We start from the raw sequence: 23658 nt of genomic DNA on the forward strand, positions 1-23658 counted from the left end.
AAAAATGCAAATAGAAAAATAGGAACCACCATTGGTGGGAAGGTAACAGACACCGCTGGCTCTTCGGCTTTGAAACGGAGATGAGCACTGCCTCCTAGAGTCGGGAACGACTAGCACATATGTCCGAGGGGAACCTTTACCTTTACTATTTTGTTGAAGCTGAATTGGCGCAAGGAGGATCATGTTGGACACAAACATTAAGAAACTTGTTTTGCAAGCACACAAGGATGTGATTTCTAAACCCTCATGCAATCTTTTTGAAGGCATGGCTAAACATTCTGTCCATAGGATGAAGGCAAAGAGTAATGCTAACACTGTTTATGTTCCCTTAAAGGCAAGTGTCTGCTGCCTCAACTTAATGACTTTGCAAAGCAGTTGGATTTTTCAGAATAATCTTTTATTCTGAAGAAATAGATGAAAACATTCATGCATGTTAGAACTAAGATTTAAACTCTTGACATGACCACATTCTCCTCCATTGCCATGGTGCTGACATTGAAATAAGCCTTGTATTTTTTTTCATATTGGTCTTGAACCTTGCTTAGCAACAAGAGCCTTAGTTAAAAGTTCATTGGAACATTAGGTTACTTTTTTCCAATTCAAGCTTCTTGGCCTAGCCTCAAATGCATTGACATTTCAGAGGATCGTGTTTGTATGTCCGTGTGTGTGTGTGTGTGCGCGCGCATGCGCTTTGGTGATGCAAGGAAAGCATTACCAAAATGTAGGATGGCCATTCTGATGCATGAGATGGGGTCTCTGCAGGGGTAGGCTGCAACTGGTTTAACAACTGGTTCGGTGATCACACACCTAATGCGCTTGGGCGCAGTGCTTAAAATACAGCAATTTGAAGCTCAGCTGCTTATGGTAAGTAGAACAGCAGAGGTGTGGAAATCAGCTGTGCTGCACGAATCAGCTGATCCAGAAAGAAAGAAATATAGGACAGAATAGGGCGGCTGAAGGTGTGCAGGGCCAGCTGATCATCGGAACTACCAGTTCGTCCAAACCAATCTGACCCGGCAGCAACCCCTCACTGGGTCTGTGTGTAACTGTAGCCCAATTATTGTGGGCTTGGGAGTCCTCTGGAACGTTTGTTTACCCAAAAATAAGCCCTCCCTGAAAATATTCCAACACAGCAGCATGAGGTGACCATGCTTGCTGCCTCCTGCACCTCAAAAATAATAAGACCTCCCTGAAAATAAGGCCAAGCTCTTATTTTGGGGGTCAAAAGAAAATAAGACCCTGTCTTATTTTGGGAGAAACACAGTAGGTTTTTACATGGCCAATTTAGTCCCATCCAATTTGGGGGACTTTACAGCATCAATGCCCCACACCTGTCATCCTCAATGCCTTTTCTTTTTTTTTAAAAAAAGTCTCTTAATGTTGCTTTCTCTGTTCTAATATATGGTAATAGTTGCTGGGAGTCCAGCTGCATCTATTACTAAATTACAGTGCAGTAGTTCTCATTTAACGATCACTTGTTCAGTGACCATTTCAAATAATGACAAGCACTGAATGAGTACTGGAAGTTCCATCTGTCCCAGCACTCCAGTGCTCAACATGATTGCAATTTGGATGCTTGGCAACTGTCTTGCACTTATGACAGTTGCAGTACCCTGTGGTCACATGATCACCATTTTTGACCTTCCCTGCTGGCTTCAATGGGGAAGGTTTCTCCGATAAGTTCTTTGCCACTAACTCCCATCTGGCAGCAGCCACTTACTACCTTCTGCTCTGCTTGTGAGCTTGCTGGGATTTACTTAATGACTTGCAAGCCTTGCTTAACCGTGGCAGTGGGGATTGCTATTGCTAAGCAGCGCAGTCACATGACATCATACTTTCGTTGCATTGCTTAGTGATGCAAATTCTGGTCCCAATTACTGTTTTTAATCAAGTAGATCTGGTATTCTTATTATGGTTCATAGCACAATCAGTCAGGTATTTATGCCTGATTTGATATTTGTGTCCATCTATCGAGTGCCTCCTAAGGACTTGGCATAGGAAGATGTCGTATGATGACATTAAAGGTATCATTGCAGAATATAAGCTGTTCCAAGTCAAGCTGGTTTTGCAATTTACTGATGGGTGTTTTGTCAATAGGGAGATGTGGTGGCTAAGACGCTGAGCTTGTCGATCAGAAAGGTCGGCAGTTCGGCGGTTCGAATCCCTAGCGCCACGTAACAGAGTGAGCTCCCGTTGCTTGTCCCAGCTTCCGCCAAACTAGCAGTTCGAAAGCACGTAAAAAATGCAAGTAGAAAAATAGGGACCATCTTGGTGGGAAGTGTTCTGTGCACTTTCGGCATTTAGTTATGCCGGCCACATGACGACCAAGACGTCTTCGGACAGTGCTGGTTCTTCGGCTTTGAAACAGAGATGAGCACCATCCCCTAGAGTTGAGAACAACTAGCACATATGTGCGAGGGGAGCTTTTACCTTATTTTGTCAATGTCAATAGTGTTCAGATGGTGCTCCAAATGTTTTGGGATTACATCCAAGGGTCCTCTTATTGTTGGAACTTATCTTTGTTCTGTTATGAGCCGTGGTGGCGCAGTGGTTAGAATGCAGTATTGCAGGCTAATTCTGTGATCCTGACTGGCTCAAGGTTGACTCAGCCTTCCACCCTTCTGAGGTGGTTAAAATGAGGACCCAAATTATTAGGGGTAATATGCTAACTGTGTAAACTGCTTAGAGGGGGCTGTAAAGCACTGTGAAGCCGTATATAAGTCTAAGTGCTATTGCTATTTCTGATTCTGGATGTTGTCCTTTTCAGAACTGGTGTATTCTTTTTAAATATTCTCTTCTTGTTTAGCTTGATCTGTAATAACAGATCATTATTTCTTTATTTTCAAACTTTGTATATTTGTGATAAGTAAACAATGTTTTCTTGGAAGAAATGTCCATCTGACTTCAGTTCCAACTGGGGAAAAAGACACTGGAAACAATGGTGGCTGTTTGGAAAGAAGGTTTATTGATGGACAGGATCACATGGTTTGAGATTCTGGGCAAAAAGGGAAGAGATGCTGAGAGTGCCTGGGTTTTATGCCCTCTCTGGGCTTTTGAATTTGATCTTGTATTCTGATTGGTTGTCAGACTCCCATGGGGCCATGCAGGGACAACTCTGTAGGCTGTCCTGAGTCCCAAGCTTGGTTGACTCTTGCTGGGTGATGATGTAATGAAAGGGCTTTGGGATTCTAAGCCCCCCAATCACATCAAGGTAATGCCTCACTGGGGGATTATTATTAATCAATATGATACTCTGGAAGGCTATGTTTAAAACTCTTCTAGAATATAAATTCAGTATGAGTGTACACAGTGTTTAAACTCTTGTATATCTTAGAGTGAGACACAATCCAGATTTAGTTTGTTGAAGACTGAGAAGCAACAGAAGAGATTTGGAATTTGGGGGAGATTTTGGTTTATTAAGCAATTGACTGTGAACATAAAATTCTGTTGGATTTGGATTTCATTGGAAATGTATCCCATCTGAAAATAAATTTTTATGCTCAAATTTGTTCATAGATTTTTACCATATAAAAAGTTACCTCTTTGCATCATTATTCAAGTTAAGAGACTTTTAAGAGTTTTAGGATTAGAACTTCCTCTCTTGGTCACAGATGAGGGTCCTTCATTTCCATTGTAAAGAAAAGGAGAAAAAAAGAATTTGTTTTAAAATATTGTGGCACATGAATGTTTTTCTGTTCCAAAAGTTGATAGAAAAGCTCTCTCCCATCTTTTCTTTTGGTGCGAGACTTGAGTAATGATCTCAGTTTCACCCAAAGCCTATTTTGAGTTCAGAAAGTGTCTTTAGCACTTGGGATTAGCACCATTTACCATATTTTTCGGAGTATAAGACGCTCCGAAGTATAAGACGCACCTAGATTTTGGGGAGAAAAACAAGGGAAAAATATCTGCCTCTGCCTCTCAGCAATTTGCCTTCTTGCAACAAGCAGTACAAACAATATACACTGTTTGTAGTATTACATTTAAGACTACACTTGTACAGATGCTGTTAAAATTGATGTGCTTTCTAGAAGTATAGTTATTCTCTGCTATTTAAAAGAATAGCATTTTTTAAAACAATAGCATCTTTTGACGGGCCTCTTCAGATCAAGCATTTATTTTAAAAAGCTTCTTCATTTTGTTAAGTAGTCTAGAATAATAGTAAAGCAGTCTTTAAAAAAATAAGACTAATAATTTGAACATTCTATAGGCATTTATAGTTGTTGACTTACCTCCTTGCAGCAAACAGCCTGATTAGCACAAGAAAAAAAAATCTGCCTCTGCCTCCCAGCAATTTGCCTCATGGAGCAAACAGCAAGTTTCACTTTCAATTTTTCCCGATCATCAGCTGTTACAGGCTGCAGGGATTGCTTTAGTTTATTGAAGCCTCCGCAAGCCCCCCTCCCTTTGCTGCAAAGAGGTAAATTGCTGGGAGCTAGAGGCCAAAGGGTGGGTGGGTGGGTGGGGCTACATTCAGTGTATAAGACGCACCCAAATTTTCCTCCTCTTTTGGAGTGATGGTGGAAAGATGCGTTTTATACTCCAAAAAATACGGTATTTAAAGAGAGATGAAGATTGAGATTGAATTTCTATCTGGAAATTAGGAAGTTGTGTGGTTAGAAAGGTCTAGGTTCAACATCATGTTCAGCTCTTTAGAAGGCACTTGGATTGCATTGTTGAGCAAAGCTTTGGTGGAGCCACAGAAGCTTTCTTCCTTGGATATCTTGGAAGAAATCCAAGAAGAAACCAGCATGGTTGCACAAAGAACTGTCTAATAAACTGAAAGACAAAAAGTAAGTAAAAATGGAAAGAGGGACACATAACTAAAGCAGAATACCAGCATATAGCCCGAATCTGCAAAGGCGAAGTTAGAAAAGATAAGGGTTGGAATGAACTAAGACTTACAACAAATGTCAAAAATAATTAAAAAAAAAAAGTTTCTTTCAACATGTAAAAAACAAGAAAAAAGTCAAGGAAACTTTTTTCTGACCCAGCACGACAAACCCTCTGAAGTTAACTCAAAGATTCCTTTATTAGGAGTGTCAGCAGCCCTGGCAAAAAGTTTCTCTCTCAATTCAGGCTAATAAGTCCCTAATAAGCTAGGGTGCGGCTTCGCTAGCAGTGGTGGTTCTTCCTTCCCAAGGATTAGCTCATGGATTTCCAATGCTCTCCTGTTCTCTGCCTTCTGTGCATCCGCGTGTCAGGCACGGGGCCCACCTGTCTCACCTCTTCATCACCAGCCACCTCCAGACCTGGGGGCTGTTGTCTCTCCATCTGAGGATTGACAGATGGCCCAGGCCCTGCCTCTGTCTCTCTCTCTGCCAGCCTCATTCCCTCTTCCCCCTTGGAGATCTCAGGGTATCTGCAAGGAATATAAATCCTTCCATTCTCTACCATTCAGTCAGAGTTGAAGAAACTTCTTGGATGAGAAGTGAAAACAAGAAGCTTCATTTGCCTCCTGAAAAAGCACCTTTGGAATAACCATGACCTGGATGACTGAGAACCGCTACAGACTGTCCACTCAAGTTCAAATCACCAGGACCAGATGGATTACATCCCACAATTCTGAAGGAGCTGGCAGATGTGATCTCAGAACCATTGAACCATATCTTTCAAAGCTCCTGGAGCACTGGGGAACTACTAGAGGCATGGAAAAGAAGGGGAAAAAATTCAAAAAAAGGAAAAAAATAGATCCAGGAAATTACAGACCAGTCAGTCTGACAGTAATAACTGGGAGATCCTGGAAAAGATAATCAAGCAACAGATCAGACAGATTTATAACCAGGAGACAACATTGATTTGTCAAAAACAGATATGACCAGAACAAAATTTATTTCTTCGACAAAGTGACTAAATTAATGGACCAGCAAAATACTATGGACATAATATACTTGGATTTCAGTAAGACATTTGACAAAGTAGATGCAATGGCTCCTCTCCTAACTTGAGAAAGTAAAGACTCTTGAAACTGATTATTTCAAAGGGAACCTTTAATCAGGCAGGATGGAAACCATTAGGGGCAAACAGCATCTGAAAACCTTTAGGCCATACAAATGGAATTAAGCTGATAATGACCCCTCTCCTTTGTCCGAATGCAGATTCTGACCAATACACAAGTGTGAAGATGCGTCCTTAACTCTTTTGCCCTGGGAGTCAATAAAGCACACATTCCCATGGCTATCTCTAGTTAGACATCAAAGTTATATATCCCACATGGCTACTATAAACATCCCTCCAGAGATGTTGGGACCTTCAGTCTCCCGGTAAAGTTGTAAAACTCAGTTGTTTCAGATGTAGCTAATGATTTAACTCCGAGGCTCCCCTCCTCCCAAATGAATGGCAGTATCACTTTTAGGGGTCTGACAGTAGATCACAACCTACTTCTTGGTAAGCTAGAAAAATGTGGGATAGACAGCATCAATGTTCCCTCTAATTTTTTTTCAGTGTGAGCAGAAAAGTATAGTGTTTGAGCGGCATATTTCCATGCCTGAGCACCTGAATTTTTTCCACAGATGTTACCTAAGACAACAATGAAATCAGTATTATTTGAATCTCAAAGTTATGTTTATTCAAGGTACCCACTTAAAAGTGTTATATAATATCAGTATCACTTAACAACGCTCCTGCTTAGCAACCAAAATGTTGGCTCAGGAACTCTGGTATTGAAGTGCGCAAGTCTTAAAGCTGTCAGGTTACAAGATCCTTGCACCTCTAACCCTTTAGAAAAAAAAAACCCAGAGGTGTTCAAACTTGACAGCTTTAAGATTTGTGTGCTCTATTGTCTTTTGCTCCACCTTTTCATTCTCTATTTTTAGTTGTTGCTCTAAGCTTAAAGTAGAACCCAAAGAAGAAGCAATTGTGATTTCACATTGATGCAGTTCCCATGTTAGTTGGGTAACCTCAAGCCTCATTCCTTCCAATTCTCTGCTATGACTTTGCTCTTTGTGGGATAGCTCTTCCTTCAGCTGGGCAAATTTGCAAGTCAACATTTTTTTTTTGTAATAAATCATGGAGCATATTAATACCAATCTCTCTGTAACATATTTTCCTCCTGTTACCTTCCTAAGGAATCCCATACTATAGCAGTGTTTCAGAAATCCATTGCCTTATGTTACAGTTAAAACAGTCCTGTCTGAAGTTGGAGTATTAATCAGGAATCCTTGTATTCAACCAAATAATATCTAATTGATGATTTCCTGTATTTTCTTTGAAACCAGCCAACAACAATGTACAAATATGATCAGGTAAGGCTGCTTTTAGAAAATAGTTTGAATTGCTAAAGATCTGCAGGTTAGAGTACAAATTCCACAAAACAAGAACAACTTCCTAAAGCCATTCATAATAAACACCAGCATCTCTTACAAAGTTGGAATGATGAGTCTAATCATCAAGTAGAAACCTGTCCTAAAAGTCCCAATAGAGATCAAACAAAGGATGGCATCTTAAGATAATACTCTCAACTCCTCCAGATTTTATACATTATTCCTAGAGGACCATCATCCATCTTGGATGGGGATAAATATTTGATATGGGCTGTAAGAGAATGTAAGACACTATGCTTAGATTGCCACATGCAACTTTAAATGGACAACTTCAGTTCAATTTACATGAAACAGTCACTTTAGCAAGCCACTCTGCTGGAACATGAACAAGCTTAAGCACTACTGGCATTTCATTGTATACAGTTATGTTCAGTTTTTCCTTTCAATCAAGGCTGGATGACTTTCTCTGCAATTCCGTGCACTCAACTACTCTTCTGGCATTTTGGAAATTATAATAATAATGATACGAGACATAAGGGAAGCTCTTGTCGTTTTTTTAGGAATATTCTGCAATAAGACCTTAGACAGCCCAAAATATAAACAGATATTAGTCTGTACTTTCTATAGCTATCTAACTTTACTTACATAACCTGAAATGGATACTGGGCTTTTTCCCATAAATAATTTACTTTTAAAATGGAAAGGTCATCTTTCAGGCATGAAGATTACAATAATGGAAGCAATGAGTATTGCTCATTGCAATAACTAGAATAACTGCTGCCACCTCCTCCTCCTCCAACAGCACCACCACATTTGCTGCCCAGCGCTGTGGCTGAGGTGAAGCTGCCAAAGCTCCCGCTGGCGCCCCTGCCCCTTCCTCCTCCGCCGTGCTTTTGAGGAGCCATTGGGGCTTTTTTTCCTGCTCCCGCCCCTCCGCTGCCTTCCTACTGGCTCCCGTAGCCTCAAGGCTCCTCAAAGCCACAGCGCCGGGCAGCAAATCCGGCGGTGCTGTTAGAGGAGGAGGAGGCAGCAGCAGTTAATCCGGTGGTGGTGGGGGCTTTGGGGCTTCACAATTACCGTCAGTCGCTCCGTGCTCATCAAATCAAGTCCAGGGCTAGTTGGCCAGCGCCTGCAAAGGACCTCCTCCCCAGCTTCCGGAGCCTGTGGCAGTAGAAATCACTGCGCGGGAGTTGAAAAGTCCTGTGCGGTGTTTTCTTGCAATGTGCGCGGCCGCGCAGCCACGCACCTTAGAGGGAACAGTGGACAGCATCATCATCAAATGGATTTGTAACTGGCTGACAAACTGCACTCAACATGTATTCCTGAATGAAACTATATCTACATGGAGGAAAGTAAACAGTGATTCTGTCTTAAGCAGAGTACTCTTCAATATTTTGATGAAAAAACATAGATGAGGGAATAGAAAGGATATCCATCGAATTTGCAGAGGACACCAAGCTGGCATGAATAGCCTATACCCAGAAGATAGGCTTAAGATCCAGAAGAAACTCAACAGACTAAAACACTATCTAACAAAGTGAAATTCAATGGAGAGAAAAGTAAGGTCTTACACAGGCGAGGAAAACCAAATATACAGGTACAGAATAGGTGAAACCTGGCTCAATAGCAGCAATTGTGAGAGGGATTTTGATGTCCTAGTGGACAATTATTTTAATGCGAGTCAATAGTGTGCTGTAGCCATAAAAAAGCCATTACAATTCTATGCTGCATTAACGGAGGGATAGTATCAAGATCCCGTGAAGTTTTAGTAACCCTGTATAATGTCTTGACAAGATCACGCTTGGAATACTGCTTCAAGTTTTGTTCATCACATTTTAAAAAAGAAGTTGAGACTCTGGAAAGAGTGCAGAGAAAAGTAACAAAAAAATGACCTGGGTACGGCTAGTCTTGTGAAAAGAAAGACTAGGGATGACATGATAGCAGTTTCCAATATTTTAGGTGCTGCCACAAAGGAGGGGGGGGGTCAGCTTATTTTCCAAAGCATCAGAAGGCAAGACAAGAAGTAATGGATGGAAACTAATTCAAGGAGAGGAGCAACCTGGAACTAAGGATAATTCCTCTGATAGTGATAACAATTAACTAATGGAACACTTTGCCTTCAGAAGTTGTGGGTACTTCATCACTGGAGGCATTTAAGAAGAGCTTGAACAGCCATTTGTTTGAAATAGTATATAGGATCTCCTGCTTGAGCAGGGGTTGGACTAGAAGACCTCTAAGGTCCCTTCCAACTCTGTAATTCTGTTCTGTAGTGCATCAAATGACCTGCAACCAGTTAGCCCACTCTTTTTAGTGGCTTCTGAGGGCCACAGGCTATATAGCTGGTGACATCATAAGACCACCATAGGCAGAGCCAGGAATACAACCTGCTTTTAAGGGTTTTTGTTGGGAGCACTTTAAATAGGAAAATTAATTTAAAATTAAAATTCCAAAAGGCAAAATTACCTTGTTTGGAAGAGCTGTGGGAACATCCCGTCCTTCACTTGATGACTGAGTCTTTTGGCTCAGTGTAGGACAATAAAATAATAATAATCATTTGACCTTAAAGTGCAATAACCTCCCCAGCTGTCTTGCCAGAGGGAGTAAATAAATGCTGTAAAATATAAATAAAATACATCCCTGTCCCAACTATGCATGCACAGACACTCTGCATCTCCTTTAATTGACCTCTCGGTTCTTTTCCTTTTCTAACCATTTCTGGAGAGGACATTTCTGCTTTCTTGGGAACCTTCTTGGGTAAAGATCCGGTATCCAAGATCAAAGGAAGATGTTATATTGATAGGAATGGCAGAAACTGCATTTTTAAACGATAGACAAGTCTGTAAGAAATCGTCTTCTTTTTTGTTTGTTTGAACTCTGTTTTAATTTGATGTTGAATAAAATGTGCTTAATTAGTTGCATTTGACTGCCCTGTTTTGCTTCAAGTTTATCATGCCTTAAATAACATTCCTTGGCTTAAGGCTGCAGCGAACAACATTTTATTCCATGTATGGACTTAGCCTTCAGTGCTGTTTTCCCTTAGAGGCAGTTCATGTATTAGGACTTTAGTACGTCCATGCTAAAAAGGAAGTTGAACCAGCTTTGCGCTTGAGACATTCTGGTTAAGATAAGCATTTCATCCACTGTGGGTTTGATAAATCTAAAATTCAGGCTTCTACCCTCAAGTCAAAAAGTTAATTTTTTTGGAAGTGGTATCTCAAACTGGATAATTAGAAACAGAGCTGATTCTTAGAAAGCTTCCTTCCTTCCTTCCTTCCTTCCTTCCTTCCTTCCTTCCTTCCTTCCTTCCTTCCTTTAACACCCACCCTTCTCCTGGGAAAATGAGATATTTTATGAAATATTAAAGGACAGAAAATTTTCCCTAAAAGGGAGGCAGAAACTGGGTCAGTCTATTCTACATAACAAAGATCTACCTCCTTCAGGCAGAGCCATAATGGGAATCCCAAACCCCTATCATTACATCATCACACAGCAAGAGTCAACCAAGCTTGGGACTCAGGACAGCCTACAAAGTTGCCCCTTCATGGCCCCATGGGAATCTGACAACCAATCAGAATACAAGCTAAAATTCAAAAGCCCAGAGAGGGCATAAAACCGGGGCCCTCTCAGCATCTCTTCCCTTTTTGCCCAGGATCTCAAGCCATGTGATCCTGTCCATCAAGCAACTTCCATGAATCCAGTGTCTTTTTCCCAACTTGGAACTGAACCCAGATGGACCTTTCCTTCCTTCCTTCCTTCCTTCCTTCCTTCCTTCCTTCCTTCCTTCCTTCCTTCCTTCCTTCCTTCCTTCCTTCCTTCCTTCCTTCCTATCTTTCTGTCTTGCAATTTAGGTCCTGAATAGCATCTCAGTCTCTGCAGAATTTAGTCTATCAATGAACAGCACTCTAGGCAAATCTATTATTGCCTGGTAAGTAAGTGTTCTAGGTTGGATAATGAAATGAGTGTACGTCACTCGAGCATGTAAAAGGGGATTGCTGTTGTCCATAATAGGTTGAATACATTAAGTTATTTTAGCAAAATGAAGAGTCAAAAAAAGTTCATTTTCTCCTTGTTTTGGAGCATTTTGTTCCTGGGGAGCCGTCTGGCCTTTCTGTTTGTTGTTTTGCTTCACTGGTCAAAATGAAATGTTGGATTTAAATTCTTTAGTTATCGCTCTGTTTGCTGAGTCTGTTGTATTGGAAAGTTAGGCAAACAATGGGTTTCTGATGTGTTCTGGGTGAAGGTTGGAAACATGTAAATATGTGTAGAGGTCAGTCGATTTCTAGTAGAAGTGAGTGCAGTTCTCTCTATTATGTTAGTATGACAATAGAAATGGAGTGAGTTAAATGAATTCATCTATGCAGAGGTTTGTAGAAGGATTCTTATTGAAATCTCAATAAGGACATTTGATGGGAGAATCTGTCCTTCAACTTTATTGAAGGAGCCGGATTGCTGTGCCTACACAAATTGGCAGATTTATTTATTTTATTTGTTTATTTGGTTTGTCAAACCTGTACAAGGTAACAGGTATAAGTATAAACATGGAAATGAACAAAAGAAATGAGTACAAATAAATGGGGACAGTAGGACAGGGACGATAGGCACGCTAGTGTGCTTATGCACGTCCCCTCTTAGGAGTGGGGTGAGAGGGAAGGCAATTGAAGGTTAAACATGGGGGTTTGAGGATGTTACAACAGAGTCGGGTAGTGTATTCCAGGCATTGACCACTCTGTTGCTGAAATCTTATTTTCTGCAATCGAGTTTGGAGCAGTTTACCTTGAGTTTGTATTTATTGTTTGCTCGTGTGTTATTGAGGTTGAAGCTGAAGTAGTCATTGACAGGTAGGACGTTGTAGCAGACAATTTTGTGTACTATGCTTAGGTCAGATTGTAGGCGGCATAGTTCCAGGTTGTCTAAGCCAAAAAGTTGGAGCCTGGCAATTGAATTGATCAAAGAAAACCTGAAAGATATTGCAAATTGCACACACACTCTCAATAGCTTTTAAAAGCCACCCTAGTAAAATCATTGAGTTTACTAAGCTATGTGCATGTGTGTTTAAGCACAATATTGGGTGGGGGGTGTTTAGTTTGTTGGGCTGGGATCCTTGAGACTCAGTCCAAGACAGTACATAGCCATGGATCTGAACGAGTGCTTTTGAATGAATTTCTTCCTCTATTTTTGCACACTTACCTTGAAGGATTGATGTTTGGAAGTAAATATTGGGAGAATGCCAGAATCGTGGCCTCGGAGAGCAAGACATTGTGAGGATTAGGAAGATCTGGGGGCAAAGATGGATGTCTTGAGGCTTATCCGTAGACTCACAACTTTTCTATATCTGCAATTACCGCTTTTCTGTATCTGTAGACCAGCTTACTGGGAGAATGGTATCCTTGAACCTCTGCCTGTTGGCTTTTGCCTTCAAGCATCTGTGTGGATCAAGCCAACAAATATAAATGTAACTGTAAAGAAAAATAATAGCTGCAGTTCTACAGTTTAACTGAAGGAAACACAGGTTGGAAAACTTCTTGCTCCAATATTCAGTTTCATTTCCTTTGCAGTACATTAAAGTTCCACTGAAAATGTTTGGATCCAGCTTAGAGTTTAAGTTAAGGAACAAACTTCTTTGTTCCATGTTTCCATGTCGAAACAAACTATTAATATTAGGCATTTTAGTACCTCTGTTAAATGTGGCAAATTTTAATAGTGAGATAAAATAAATAGCTTTTAGAGAACAAGTCATGGCTTTCTTCTATATAACGTCCATCAGATATTTGAAAAGGGCTTCTATATCCTTTGTTCAGTTTTTTTCTTTCCAAAGCTAAGTATGCCTAATTTCTTTCCTCGGTAGGGACTGTTTTTAATTCCTGGTTCTCCTTGATGTGTCACCTCTTATCAAATAATATTTGTAAAATTATTTTATAACATGCTGTTCAAAGCTAGACACAACACTCAAATAGAAGAGTGAAAAAATGAAGAATAGTTTTTAAGTATTTCAATGATTTAGAACAGAGGTGTCAAACTCAATTTCATTGAGTGCCTCATCAGGGTTGTGTTTGACCTCGGGGGGGGGGCTGGTGTGTGTGTGTCTCTAGGATGGGCGTGGCCAGCTTGACGTCACTCATCAAGGCTCCGTTTTTCAGCTACAAGAGCCTCCTGGAGCCCTCTGCCAGCAAAAATGAAGCCCAGGGAGGCTGCGCATGGCCCTCCCAAGCTCCATTTTCACTGGCAGAGGCACTGCGGGCTGGTCCTCCACTGTTTCCAGGGTGGACCCGTGGGCCAGATTTAAGCAACCCGTAGGCCAGATCCAGCCAGCGGGCCTTGAGTTTGACTCCCCTGATTTAGAAATTACAATAAATGCCTATTCATGCAGCCTAAAATTGCATTGATCTTTTCCACAGTTACTGTATGTCTCTAGGCCCGTGATGGCGAACCTATGGCACGTGTGCCACAGGTGGCATGTGGAACCATATCTGCTGGCACGCAAGCTGTCAGCTCCAGTGTGCATGTGTGCGCCGGCTAGCTGATCTTCAGCCTTCTGGAGGACCGGGGGAGGCTGTTTTCACCTCCCCAGGCTTCAGGAAAGCCTCCATAGCCTGGGGAGGGCAAAAAATGGGCCCAATGGGACTACTGGAAGTTCAGAAATGATCCATTTCTGGCTTCCGGAGGGCCTCTGGAGGGCCTCCGGGGAGCTGGGCGAGACCATTTGCGTCCTCCCCAGGCTCTGGTAGGTCCGTTGGGCCCATTTTTCACCCTCCCCAGGCTATGGAGGCTTTCCTGAAGCCTGGGGAGGGCGGAAACACCCTCCCCCGGAAGAAATACCAAGCTCAGCTTGGAGGCAAGCAGTGCGGCACATGTGTTGGGGAGCAGGGGTGTGTGGGTTTCTGCACGCATGCACATGTGGGGTGTGGCGCTTTGCATTATGGGTGCCAGCATGCTCAACAACAAAAAGATTAGCCATCACTGCTCTAGGCTAATTTATATTCACCTTTTGGCCATCTAACATTCCAGCTGAAGTAATACCAGTGATCTTGGTAACCAGGCTATAATGAGTTATAACAAATGCTTTTCTGAATGATATATTGTGTCTTTAACATTGTCATGAAATGTGATCAAGGTAAGTTGGAAAGCCTTGTTTTTGTCACTCACATGGTGACTTCTAGCATCACAGCATGTTTTCTTGATAGATCAGTTGCTTTTTGATCACTGGAAGCTTTCAAGAAGAGACTGGACTGCCATCTGTCAAAAAGGGTGTAGGGGGGTTGGACTACATGACCTACAAGGTCCCTTCCAACTCTCTTAATCTGTATCTCTGTATCTGATCTGCCTTTGCATCTTCGAAGTATTGGTGTCTGTTATGTCCTCGACTTGCGACCGGTCTTAAGTCCTCGACTTACGACTGGCCACAAGTCCTCGACATACGACTGACAGCCGGCAACAGCTGAGCTGTGCCTGATTGGCTAAGGCTGGCTGAGCACGGGATGTTTCTGTGATCTTATTGGTTGCCCTGCTTGACAGCTCTAGTATAAATAGCTATCAAGCAGGGAAAGGTGCTGAATTGTATATAGTTGAAGTTGGTTCATGTGCCACTCCACGCCTCATCTGTCCCTCTCAGCTTCTAACAGTGTCAGTTTGGCCAAGTTCCCTTTTCTCTATTTATCCTTCAATCTTTTGTTACTTCACATTCTCCAGACCATCTCACAGAAAATAGATAAAGGTTCAGTTGAGCCATCAGCAATTCCTTTCTGTCTGGGTTTTAAAAATTGTTCTTTAAGGATTGAAACTTCTTTAAGGTGAAAAGTTATTCATTATCCATTTTCCTGTTAATCTCAAGCTGAAATTCTTTTTGGTCAACATGTCCTTTAGAGACTTTTGTAGAAGGATAAAGTCAAATTACAGTTGAGTAGTTCTACCCTTTTTTGTCAACATTATTCATTAGCATGTTGTCAATGAGCAGCATTTTGAACATGTCTAAAACACTTTTGTACCCCATTTTTCGGACTATAAGACACACTGGAGTATAAGACGCACCATAATTTTGAAGAGGTAAATTTAAAAAAAAAGTTTTTGCACTCTGCAGGCCTTCCAAGCACTGTTCCCTCTAAGGTGCGCGGCTGTGCGGCCGCGCACATGGCAAGAAACCCCCGCGCAGCAGTTTCTAACTGCCGCGCAGAGATTTCTTTCAAAGCAAACGTGGGGAAGTCCTTTGCAGGCGGCTAGAACTGGCCGCCCGCAAAGGACCTCCCCAAACTTGTTTCAGCGGCAGCTCTCAGCCTACGGCGGCAGCGTCACGCAGGCTGTGGAAGGAGGGGGAGGAGGAGGAGGGAACCAAAGAGAGGCTTTTACCGGGTCTGCGCCCCACAGCCAGGACCGTCCTTGCGCCTCAAGCCGCGTTTCTTCCTGCAAAGCCCTTCTGGCATCAAGCGGAACTCTCGGGTTGCCCGAAGGGCTTTGCAGGAAGAAACGCGGCTTGAGGCACAAGGACGGTCCTGGCTGTGGGGCGCAGACTCGGTAAAAGCCTCTCTTTGGTTTCCTCCTCCTCCTCCTCCTTCCACAGCCTGTGTGACGCTGCCGCCATAGGCTGAGAGCTGCCGCTGCCGCTGCTGCACAACTGAGGGAGGGAGAGTGAAAGCAGAGGTAGCCTCAAATTTAATTTAAATTCTTTAAAAGAATTTTTGGATTTCTCCTCACCAAACCTTTAAGACTGAAAGTTTTTCCTAACATGAACATGAGCTAATATACTTAATATGAGAAAGGTGCAGCAATTAACACTGCTTATTAAAAAGAACAATATTTCTCAATTGTTTATCTGTATGAAGTCTGCCTATCTTAAGTTCCTACTATACAAAAGGTATTACCTTCTAAGGCAACCTGTATACAATACATTAGTGGCCAATGTTACATTGCTCCTAATGACAAAATTAGAGCTGTGTTAAGCCTATGAAAAAAATCCCAAATGAATAAAATCATTATTAAGACCCAATGAAAAAATTACAAAAATTATGCATAAACTTTCATGTTCCCCAAATTTCCAATCCAAAACTTAACCCAGATTCTTCAGACATAGATTTGTAATTCAGAGTCAGACTCGATTATTAGAATGAATGCATTAATCAGGGGTGAATAATGTTGGTGAAATCTCATCTAACCTTCCATAATAATAACATACATACACAAATAGCTGACAGCCACATCTCTGAAACACTATTAAATCTGAACTAAATGTTTATCTAGAACTCAAATAAATAGCTGCTTTTTGGTTTTATTTTTTTTTAATATTTATCAGTCTCTCTTTTATTTCATACTTCTGGTTGAAAGACTATTCTATGTCATGCTAAACAAATGCATATTCTAGTGGCGGTGGGGGCTCGTTGGCATCTTCAGCAGCAGCCCTGCCTCCTGTGAAAAAAACCGAAGATGGAGCAGATCCACGCAGATGATGTTGCTGCAACATGACTGGAGGAGGAATTCTGGGAGTTGAAGTCAGCAAGGCTTAAAGCTGTCAGGTTTGAAGACCCCTGGGGTTTTTTTCCCTAAAGGGTTAGGGGTGCAAGGGTCTTGTAACTTGACAGCTTTAAGACTTGCGTGCTTCAATGCCAGAGTTTCTGAGCCAACATTTTGGTTGCTAAGCAGGACCGTTGTTAAGTGATACTGATATTCTATAACACTTTTAATTAAGCGGGTACCTTGAATAAACATAACTTTGAATTTCAAATAACACTGATTTCGTTGTTGTCTTAGGTGACATCTGTGAAAAAAATTCAGGTGCTCAGGCATGAAAATGTGCCGCTCAAACACTATACTTTTCTGCTCACACTGAAAAAAAATTAGAGGGAACATTGCTTCCAAGCATTCTGTACGCCTTGTTTTTTGCGCACACAAAAAATGGGCATGCAGAGCTTTGGGAGTCTTGTAGAGTGCAAGCCTCCCAAACCTTCTTCACGGCCATTTTTGCGAAGGGGGTGGGGTTTTGGTAGGCCAAAAATGCTATATAAGATGCACCCTGATTTTCACCCTCTTTTTTGAGGGAAAAAGGTGCATCTTATATTCTGAAAAATACGGTAATTCTTAGCATCCTTAGCTTGCATACACTTATCCTGTAGCGTTTCCAACTCTGCTATCTGCATTCTTTTTTGGTGATTCAATTTTTTTTTGTATGAATCCATTTTCATTATCAGATTATCACACTGATATTGTATAACCAGATTGGTTTCTTTTGCTATATTCTATTCTTTTTCATCATTAATTGTTTACATTTTTAGAACTTCTCTTGTTAGAAATTAATAACTATCTTTTTTTAAAAAAAGTTTTTATTTTTTTAAAAAATATGAATATTCCATCTTTCCATTTTTATTCTCTAACGATTGATAAAATAATTCCCATATCATATAATATTCAGTTTGTTCTTTCTCCTTAATTGCCAGAGAACATCGCTGCGGTCATTGAGTGAATTATGTGGTTGTTAACTGATTCTGGATGGGAAGGTGGCAAATAGCAATCAGGTGACATCGCTGCAATCATTATGAAGATATGCTGGTTTCCAAGTCCCTGGATTAAAGACTGGTTTAAAGTCAATTTTATCAGTGCTGTCGTAACACCAAAGTGTCACAAAACCAATGGTTGTAAGTCAAAGACTACTTGTAATTAAAGGCCAGAAACTGTTTGCTGTCTTCAGAGATCAGTCAGTCTTCCTAGGCAGACCAGACAGGAAATATGGACCAGACGAGCTAATTCTACTTAATTGTAAAGCAGGGGTGTCAAACTCAAGGCCCAGGGGCCGGATCCGGCCCACGAGGTGCTTAGATCTGGCCCATGGTATCTGAAAGCAGCAAAGGACTGGCTCGTAGTGCTTCCGGTCTCCGTTTTTGGCTGGGACGGCCTCCTGCAACCCCCTGTCAGCAAAAATGGAGCTCGGGAGGGCCACGGACAGAGGGTTGTAGGAGAGGGTTGCAGGAGGCCAGGCCAACCGAAAATGGAGATTGGGAGCCCCTTTTTGCTGGCAGAGCGCTCAGGCCGCCATAGGCGCCCCCGACATGAGTGATGTTAAGCTGACAATGTCCACTCATGCGCCCCCCCCAGGTCAAACACAACCCTGATGCAGCCCTCAATGAAATCGAGTTTGACACCCCTGATGTAAGGTTACTTTATCAGAGTCTTGCAAGCCGATAGTACTTATTTCCCCTCTTTATAGCCTGATACGTTAGGAAGATTCTTTTCCGAGTTTGTTTTTTTTGCCCATTAAACACCTATGGACCACAACCCTCCCTTAATGGATCCTTCTTTAGACCAGAGTTTCCCAACCTTTCTGGCTTTGTGGACTGGCAGAGGGGGGTCGGTGAGAAGAGAGGATTGTTCCGCATGAGCATTGGGCAAGTGTGTGCAGCTCCATTTGTGTTAGTGGCAGGCAGGCACGTTCGCTCACATGCTGCTTGTGCAGGTGGGGATGTGGGCATGCGTATTCATTCACCACTTCTGCAGCCCAGTTCCAAATGGCTCAAGGCCAGAGGTGGGTTGCTGCAGATCCGGTCTGTTCCAGGCATACCAGTAGTGGCCCGGAGCAGCTGGGAGCGTACTGGTATGGTGGCTCTTTTGGCCCACCCACCCGCCTTCTATACCTGTTTTTATGGCAAATGGCAAAGTGTGCACGCGCGCACAGCATGCAGTGCCTGCATGAGCCCCAGCAATCAACTGGTTGTCGCAGGGGCGGTGGATTGAGCACATGCACACAGCGCAAGTCAGGCACATGCACGAACAAAATGTGCAAGCGCGTGATCAGCATACCGGTAGTGACAGTAAGAGCAACCCACCATTGCTGAAGGCCCAGCAGTGTGCTGTGTCCTGGAGTTGGGAATTCCTGCTTTAGACAGTATCTCTTCCCTCTGATCCAAAGTCATTCCCACATACCATTACAATATTTAGGCAAGTAAACAAAATGCGCAGGTTCAGTATAGGTGGTACCTTGCTCAATAGTAGTAACTCTGAGAGGGATCTTGGAGTCTTAGTAGGCAACCATTTAAATATGAGCCAGCAGTGCGTAGCAGCTGCCAAAAAAGCCAACACAATTCTAGACTGCTTCAACAGAGGGATAGAATCAAGTGTTAATACTACTATATAATGCCTTGCTAAAGCCACACTTGGAATACGGGATCCAGTTTTGGTCGCCACAATGTAAAAAAGATGTGGAGACTCTAGAAAGAGTGCAGACAAGAACAACAAAGATGATTAGGGGACTGGAGGCTAAAACATATGAAGAATGTTTGCAGGAACTGGATATGTCTTTAGCTTGATGAAAAGAAGGACCAGGGGAGACATGATAGCAGTGTTCCAATATCTCCAGGGCTGCCACAAAGAAGAGGGAGTCAAACTCTTCTCCAAAGCACCTGAAGGCAGCACAAGAAGCAACGGATGGAAACTAATCAAGCAACCTAGAAGTAAGGAGAGATTTCCTGACAGAACAATTAATAAGTGGAACAACTTGCCTCCTGAAGTTGTGCATGCTCGAACACTGGAAGTTTTTAAGAAGATGTTGGATAGCCACTTGTCTGAAGTGGTGTAGGGTTTCCTGTCTAAGCAGTGGGTTAGACTAGAAGACCTCCAAGATCCCTTCCAACTCTGTCTATTCTATTCTATTCTATTCTATTCTCTGATTGCAGATTTTATTCCCTAAACATTCTATGGAAGAAATTGACCAGCTGAAAGAAAGAACCCAAACTGTTGCTCCTAAATAAGATCCACTTGAAAATGTGTACTGGTATAAAAGGTTCTCTAATTCAGAGTAAACTTACTTGTAAAGATTCATGGAATCACAGGGCTGGAAGGGACCTTGGAGGCCTTTTAGTCCAACCCCTGCCCAAGGCAGGAGACCGTATTCTGGACACATGGTTGTCCAATCTTGAAAACCTCTAGCAATGTAGGGGTAGGTTGCTGCCAGTTTTACTACCGGTTCCAACCCACACGCATGCATTGCTCAATGTAAATTGTTCTTCGTGCATGTGCAGAATAATTTACATTGAACTACGCACACGCAGTCACTAAAAACCAAAATGGTGGCGGCCCAATGGCGGCGAGGGAACTGGTTCGGGGGCGTGGCAGGCCTGGGTCGCTCTTGGTTCTGCGACCCAGGCCTGAATTCCACTACTGGTTCGGCCGAACCGGCTGAACCAGGAGCAACCCACCTCTGCAATGGAGCACCCACAACTCCGGGAGGCAAGCTGTTCCATTGATTAATTGTTCTCACTGTCACAAAATCTCTCCTTAGTTTCAGGTTAGATTTCTCTTTAACAAACTTCCACCCATTGATTTAAAGATGTTAAACAGGACTGTATCCTAACCCCAAAGCTTTTTAACATCTGTGTCAATGACATTTTAGGATTTTTGTAAGCTTCAGATACTCTTATGTCAAAGATCCATGAGAAATTAGAAACGTAGCATCAACACATAAAATATTAATATGTTGATGATGGGATTCTTAATGGCACAGTCTCAAATAGGCCTAAGAAAACTGTCTGCGAAAGCTAAATATTTACTGCATTCTCAATTCTCTGAAGACCATAAACCTTGAAGAAGCACATGGGGAATGTCAAGAATACGTCAGCCCTCATGATCAGAGTGGAAACAGACACTCCATTCATAGGCACTCAATAATCAAAGTTTTATGTTTGGCAGAGGGTCTGTTCAATGGCTACCTAAAATACGTTTTGCTGAATAAATACCATATTTTTCAGACTGTAAGATGCACTGGACTATAAGACACACCTAAATTTACAGGAGGAAAACAAGAAAAAAATAGTTTTTGGCCTTCGTGCGTCATGCTTTTTCCCCTCCCCGGCCCCCAGAAGCACTCTGCATTGCTCTTCCTGGCCCGTTTTTGCCAAAAATGGGCCTGTTTTGGGGCTCCAAAGCCAGTGGTAAAATTCAGGTTTTTTACTACAGGTTCTGTGGGAGTGGCTTGGTGGGCGTGGCAGGGGAATGATACTGCAAAATCTCCATTCCCATCCCACTCTGGGGCTAGCCAGAGATGGTATTTGCTGGTTCTCCTCAAAATTTCCGCTACCGGTTGTCCAGAACCTGTCAGAACCTGCTGAATTGCACCCTTGCCCCAAGCCTCGCTTTTTTGCCCTCTCAGGCCCCCAGAAGCACTCTGTAGTGCTCTGCATGGCCTGTTTTCACCCCAAATAGACCCGCCTTTGGCCTGCAGAGTGCTTCTGGGGGCTGGGGAGGGCGAAAACATAATGCACAGAGGGTTCGGGAGGCCAAAAATGGCTGTATTCAGTCTACAAGACGCACCTAAATTTTCACCCACTGTTAGGAGCGGGTAAGGTGTGTCTTATACTCTGAAAAATACGGGAAGTATGATTCAGCCCACTTCCTGGGTATACTGACTTACCAAGTTTATTTTACAACATTTTGTAAAATAATAGGGTTAAAACATGAAACATTTCCCACCTGATATTTTTTCTCAACTGTCTCCAAGGCAAAGGAAAATTTTAAGTTGAGTGTCCTTGATATCAGTCTCCAAACAGACACGAAATTATTGGGGGGGGGAGATATTTAAATTGGTTGGCTATGAATCTTTCAGTGAGTTTGATGCAATTCCTAAGAAGGCCTATTCTAGAGCAAGATTTGAAATGTTGGATTTCATGACCAAATATGGGCACTTCCATCACTTGCCACATCATGAGAGGATGTGTATAAGCAGTTCCACAACCATCAGAGATAGTGCTCATGTTTTGGTTGATTGTCAACTGTATGCCCCCTTTTGGGGTTAGATATTTACTTGAAAGAACGATCCACTGAGAACTGTCATGTTTCTTCTTAAGCTCTAACATATGAGCAGAACTGCTAAGTTTATAGACAAGGCACTTCAGCTAAGAATCTGTTATTTTGAACATCTCAAGTTATCATGCAAAAATGATATATTTATTTGAACTTGATTATGTTAAGCACATATGTATTTTATTATATTTTCTTTCACCTATTTCCTCCCTTGAAATAGACCTTGGATTTTCATTGATATGTTTGTAAGATCTCTCTCTCTCTCTCTCTCTTTCTCTTTCTCTCTCTCTCTCTCTCTCTCTCTCTCTCTCTCTCTCTCTCAACTCAAACATATGAAGAACGGTTGCAGGAACTGGGCATGGCTAGTCTAGTGAAGAGAAGGACAAGGGGAGACATGATAGGAGCGTTTCAATATTTGAGGGGCTGCCATGGAGAGGAGGGAGTCAACCTATTTTCCAAAGCAACTGAAGGCCAGACAAGGAATAATGGATGAAAACTGACCAAGGAGAGATTCAACCTAGAAATAAGGAGAAATTTTCTGACCATGAGAACAGTCAACCAATGGAACAGAAGTTGCTTTCAGAAGTTGTGGGAGCTTCATCACTGGAGGCTTTCATGAAGAGATTGGACTGCCATTTGTCAGAAATGGTGTAGGGCAGTGTTGGCAAACCTTTTCAGTGCTGAGTGCTGAAACGGGAGTGTGGATGCGGGAGCACTGGAAACCGGAAGAGCAGCTCCCCAATGCACATGTGGTCTCCCGGTTTCTGGCGTACATACACACGCAAAGACCAACTGGTCAGTGCACATTCACACACCGGAAACTGGAAGCTCAGCTTCCCGGTGCGCAAATGCATGCTGGAGAGCTGCTCTTCCAATTTCCAAAGCTCCCGTGTGTGCGAAGATCAGCTGGTGGCGCGCATGCACGCACTGGAACCTGGAAGAGCATCGGGCGATGGCTGGCATGCCCGGAGAGATAGCTCTGCATGCCACTTCTGGCACGTGTGCCATAGGTTCACTATCATGGGTGTAGGGTCTTCTGCTTGAGCGTGGGGTTGGACTAGATGACCTAAGGTCCCTTCCAACTCTGTTAATCTGTTAAAAATGGAGTATCCTAATGCTAATAGGGCATTTAAATATGTGACTTCCGTTTATAGCTTTCCTTCCTTTCCTCTTGTAAATAGTATCCCTGCTTGCTTCTGTAGATGGCGAGGGAGAGACGCAATGAACATATGTCCAGGGTGGGAGGCTTGTTAAATTCCTGATCTTTGCAGGATGTGGTTAGCTATTTATAGTGGCCACAGGGTGAAGCTTTGATAATCTTCCTTGATTTCTTAAATGGGCTGCTTGGTGGGTTTTTTTTAAGAGCTTGTGGTCCTGTAAGGTGTTTCTCTTGCATTCTGAGGCATAATGTCTGCTTAAGAGTCCACTGTGGGAAGTAGCTGTGTGTGTTGGGAGAGGAGGTGTCCTCTGATTTGTTATGTACCATGAATACAAATAGGTTGAGACTCTAGAAAGAGTGCAGAGAAAAGCAACGAAGTTGATTAGGGGACTGGAGGCTAAAACATGAAGAACGGTTGCAGGAACTGGGTATGGCTAGTCTGGTGAAGAGAAGGACCAGGGGAGTCAAGAG

The 23658-nt window shown here is 42.5% G+C and overlaps 1 protein-coding gene across 18 annotated transcripts in view; it reads left to right on the plus strand.

Annotated features, from left to right (window-relative positions):
* SORBS1 (sorbin and SH3 domain containing 1) overlaps positions 1 to 23658 on the plus strand; it is a 129110-nt gene that overhangs the window by 13225 nt on the left and 92227 nt on the right. Inside the window, exon 1 of one of the 18 annotated variants that reach the window (XM_032231565.1) lies at positions 11112 to 11184. The exons of the other annotated variants lie outside the window; for them this stretch is intronic. The gene's annotated coding sequence lies outside the window, so the exon portion shown is untranslated. Of the gene's footprint in view, positions 1 to 11111; positions 11185 to 23658 lie in introns of those variants that run through there. 18 annotated transcript variants of the gene reach the window in all.

This window comes from Thamnophis elegans, chromosome 15, assembly GCF_009769535.1.
Source record: "Thamnophis elegans isolate rThaEle1 chromosome 15, rThaEle1.pri, whole genome shotgun sequence".
Taxonomy (NCBI): Eukaryota; Metazoa; Chordata; class Lepidosauria; order Squamata; family Colubridae; genus Thamnophis; species Thamnophis elegans.